This window comes from Dipodomys ordii, unplaced genomic scaffold (assembly GCF_000151885.1).
Source record: "Dipodomys ordii isolate 6190 unplaced genomic scaffold, Dord_2.0 Scaffold25, whole genome shotgun sequence".
Classification (NCBI taxonomy): domain Eukaryota; kingdom Metazoa; phylum Chordata; class Mammalia; order Rodentia; family Heteromyidae; genus Dipodomys; species Dipodomys ordii.
The window spans coordinates 20,425,021-20,430,218 of NW_012267241.1; positions in this window are offsets into that span (position 1 = coordinate 20,425,021).

The following is a 5,198-nucleotide window of genomic DNA, read 5'->3' on the forward strand; positions in this document are numbered from 1 at the left end:
AAGAAGAAGAAGAAGAAGAAGAAGAAGAAGAAGAAGAAGAAGAAGAGGAGGAGGAGGAGGAGGAGGAGGAGGAGGAGGAAGAGGAGGAGGAGGAGGAAGAAGATAAGAGAGAGGGAGGGAGGGAGGGAGAAAGTGAGGCAGAGGGAAAGGGAGAGAAATTCCCAGAAGAAAAACTTAAAAACTTACTTTGTTTTTAGGGTGTTGATTTAATTTTGAAAATACTGATAAAAGGGTAGTATTATGATCTGGTTTATATTTCTACCACACACATCATCCATTTGATCTACTACAGGCAAGACTTGCCAATAATAATGAGGTCTACCAAACATGCTAGCTTTTCATCATTCTTGCAGAAGACTTGAAAGTCTAAAAGTACAATTAAAAGTACAATTGAATGGTACAATTCAGAAGGAATAATCACAGTCTAACTTTTTAACGCATTTTTTTTGCAGAAAAAACTTTTTATGAGACTTTCACTACAACCAGAAGGAATGGCTTCCACCTTTCTACCTCTCCAAACACACATCAAAACTAGCTAACAAAAGTGACTAACAGTTGGTATGCCTCACAGTTTCCCAATAAAGTTCTAAACAAACCTTTAAATTGGAGTTAAAAAGCCAGCTTACATTTGTATAATCATAGCTAGTCAGGATGTTGAGATCTGAAGATCGTGGTTTGAAGCCAGCTTTGGCAGGGAAGTCCATAGGACTCTTATCTCCAATTAGCCAGCAAAAAAAAAAAAAAAGAGCTGGAAAATGAAACTGTAGTTCAGGTAGTAGAGCACCACCCTTAAGCAAAAACAAATCAGAGGTAGCACCCAGGTCCTGAGTTCAAGCCCTAGGACAGGCATACACACACACACACACACACACACACACACACACACAGAGCAACTTTTATGATTGAATTTCAAGATTATTTGCCCTTCTTTCAAGGAAAAAAAGGTATTTGGTAAACATTTGTTTACATGTATCACTTTTGCTTTTTTACTAGCATGCATCTTTTTTAAATGAATGTTATATTTGCTGCAAAAATTAAAATAATTTAAAAAATTTAAACCAAGTAATAATGTGATTGTGTGTGAGAGAGAGAAAGAGAGAGAGAGCCTAAGTCCAAGGCCTAGACACTATCCCTGAGCTTGCTTGTTTGTTTTGGCTCAGAGCTAGCACTATATCACATACCAGATGCTACCTAACACTCTACATAACTTTCTAGAGGTTTTGCAGAGGGAGGTGATCAATGGTTTCCTTAATCAACAGGGACAGTGTGTCTCTCTCCATTAGATACCCCTAACTTGGATGAACCCCCTTTTCATCTGTCCCCTTCCAGGAACCCGTGGATAGACAGTGACCACTCAGGACATGCAAGACCTTCACTATGCTGACAGTTGTGGGGAGAATCTCTAACATTCTTCCCTGCATCCCTAGGCTACAGGAGAAAAAAATTAAAACAATATTGACATAAAGAAAAAAACCAACAAAACCCACATCCATTTCGCTCTTAAGAGAGGCTGGCACTATGGTTTGTCTAGGGCTACAGAAGGGGAGGGGATTCTGGCTGTCTTGCTCCTGATCAGAAGCGTTTGCCACCATCCAATTCCACAGACAAGTCTACCAAATAGTTCTAATTCCCAGCACTTCCTGGGTGGAGATTTGACCAACTCCCCCTTGCCCCCCGCCCCCGTAGTGTACAAGCCAGTCCTGAGCTGGCCTAGGAAAGGGACAGAAGACAAGCCAAGGCTAGTGGGCCTACTAGAGGCCATGTACCTTTAATATCAGCCACGTGATCTAGGCACTGCTGACCCTCTCATAGTCGGCTTTCTTCTCAAGCTAACCATATGCTGCAAGGCCTGAATGACTGCACAATCAGATCCAGTTCATTTATGCCTTGATTAGCTCTGTGTGTGTGTGTGTGTGTGTGTGTGTATCTATCCAAAAAAGGTCCCTGGCACAGAGATGTAACTCATGAGAGACTTACGAATTTGAATAGAGATGCACCTCCCTGCACACCGCTTCCTGCAGCCCTCCCTTAGACATGTACCAATGTGAAGGTGACAAGCAGATCGGACATAATATCACTACCGTTCTTCATTCCTGTACATACATCACTGCCTGGTCACTGGGGAATTAGGAGAGAAGCAACATATCACAAGGGTAAAGGGTGTGAAGGAGATAGAAAAGGTTTGGAGGCAGGCAATGAGTGCATGTGAATGCAAGGACTCATATTTCTGCTGGAACTATTGCTGCCTGCATTGGGAATCAGACTGAATTTAGAATGAGCTGATTTCAAATCCAACCTTCCTTTTATGTATTGGATAAGTGAGCTTGGTCATTTCATCTCTATGAGTTTTTCCATTTATTCTCCCATAACAACGAGAATAGTGAGATTTTTTTCTGGTAGAATTTTTCAAAGTCTAAATGAGAGGGTGTAGAAAATGCTTTGCCTGTAATTGGTTCCCAAATGATGATTGCCCTTTTGGCCTTTTGTCTTTCCTTCTCTTCTTGAAACAGATGTTTGCCATGAGCAATGCTCATCCAGTAGGAGGAGAGATTCTAAAGAGACACAGTGAGACCGTCTTCAGGGACAGAGCTTTGTTTCATGTTTATTTGGGATCTCTTTTGTTTTTTGTACCCTGTACTCAGGCCTGGGTGCTGTTCCTGAACTTTTTTTCCCCAAGGCTAGCACTCTATCCTTTGAGCCACAGCTCCACTTCTGACATTTTTAGTGGTTAATTGGAGACTAGAGTCTCACAGACTTTCCTGCCTGGGTTGGCTTTGAACAGCAATCCTCAGATCTCAGCCTCCTGAGTAGTTAGGATTTCAGGCATGAACCACCTATCCCAGGCTTTATTTGGAACTTAGTATCAGAAAATAATTAGCACAAGTGGTAAACAATGAAGAGGCATTAACAAACACACAGAAGCAGAAGAAACCACAGTTACAGGTACCATGTCTGTATACCAGAATTCAAGGCTGTGATCTTGGTATCTGGACATTTCCTACACCTTGAAAAGACATCTCAAGGTTGGACTATTTCTGTTGGCATAAATTTAGAAAGTAGTGCTTCCGGAGATTTTTTTTTTTTGGATCATCAGGACCTTTCTCTTTCTAAATTCCTACAGTTGGTTATACTTAGTGAACAGGGCCTGTGCAGGTATGGTTGCTTTTCTTCCCTCTTCTTTCCTGCATCAAGGACTCTCTGAAAAGGTGAAGTACTCCCCTGCATGAGGGATTTGCTGGGCCCTTGTCAGCTCTGACTGTCTAAACAGGGGACCAAGAGCATGGACTAAAGCCAAAGGAGGAAGGCTGGCCTGTCAGCCCATCTAGATCTCAGGGCTTGGGAATCCAGAGACACTGACTGTCCTCTACAGGTCTCCACAGACCACAAGGACAGTGTACACGTGCTTCTGCCAGCTGCCTCATTCACTCTGCGACCAGGAAAATAAAATAAAGAGTTATTTATTGAGCTCTTAACCATACTCCAGAAGAATTGTATCCATTACACGGATGAGAATACTGAGACTCATGAATGTGCCCAAATTCCTCCCGCAGCAAGATGCCAACTGGAAACGGAATTGAAGCTTGGTAAGATAATGCTGCTTCAGATCCAAGTATCTCCGGAGATCCCCAGAGCGTGGCGTGCACGGCTCATGTGCTTCTTGCTATCCCCTTTCCTCTGCATAAAACTCAGGTGCGTTTCAAAATGATACCAATACCCAAGCTCAAAACTACTGCTTCAGGGCTGGGAAGGTGGCTCAGTGGTAGAGCGCTTGCCTTGCATGACTGAGGCCCTGGGTTCGATTCCTCAGCACCACATAAGCAAAAAGAAAAAAGCCGGAAGTGGTGCTGTGGCTCAAGTGGTAGAGCGCTAACCTTGAGCTGAAGAGCTGAGGGACAGTGCCCAGGCCCAGAGTTCAGGCCCCACAACTGGACTCCCCCCCAAAAAAAATCTTCTTGAGCCGGGCGCTGGTGGCTCACGCCTGTAATCCTAGCTACTCAGGAGGCTGAGATCTGAGGATCGCGGTTCAAAGCCAGCCTGGGCAGGAGAGACCTTGAGACTCCTATCTCCAATAAACCACCAGAAAACTGGAAGTGGCGCTGTAGCTCAAGTGGCTCGCCTTGAGCTGAAGAGCTGAGGGACAGCGCCCAGGCCCAGAGTTCAAGCCCCACAACCGACAAAAACAAAAACAAAAACTACTGCTTCAGCTTATAAACACTGGCAACCTTATTCCATTTTACAGACATTATTAATTGCCCTTTTCATTTTGCAAACATTATTAATCCTCTTCCTCCTCCCTCCTCCTCCTCCTCTTCTCTTCTCCTCCTCCTCCTCCTCCTCCTTGTTCCTTCTTCTTCGTTCTTCCCTCTAATATCACAAAGTTGTTCTTTGGTCTCCATAGGTGCTGTATATTCATTGATTTGTGTGAAAGGCAGGGAGAAGCTGCTGTGAGGCAAGCACTGAGTTCTTCCACAGAGCAACAAATATGACTGCGTTTCCACCCTCAAGGTGCTCCCAGCCTAGTGGGAGAGACAGTCACACACAGATCATTGCAGGGGCCCATTGTGACGTGTCAGCAGGGATCACAATGGCGTTGGCATAGAGGCACAGGGCGTGGCTAACATCTCAGTAGGTGACCCACACCACAGTGCAAGCAGTCAAGAGAAGTGATGGTCTGGAATAGGTCAGGAATGTCTGTCTGTCTTTGGGCCCTGAGCAGAGATGTCAGGTGATGAAAGAGGAGTTAGGCCAGGACCGGGGTAGCAAGCCTGTGGACCTTGCTCAGAAGTTGGTCCTCTATAATGGGCACCAGGATGGAACACCCCCCCCCCTTTTTTTTTGTTGGTTGTGGGGCTTGAACTCTGGGCCTGGGCACTGTCTCTGAGCTCCTCAGCTCAAAGCTAGCACTTGAGCCACAACACCACTTCTAGTTTTCTGGCGGTTAATTGGAGATAAGAGTCCCACAGACTTTCCTGCCCAGGCTGGCTTTGAACCACGATCCTCAGATCTCAGCCTCCTGAATAGCTAGATTACAGGCATGAGCCACCAGCACCCAGTTTCAGGGAACCTTTTGCTAGGGGAATGACATCTTGAGATTTTGCTTTTAAGAAGATTGTACAGTGGCAGTGAGAGCTATCATTGGAAAGAAAGAAAGAAAGAAAGAAAGAAAGAAAGAAAGAAAGAAAGAAAGAAAGAAAGAA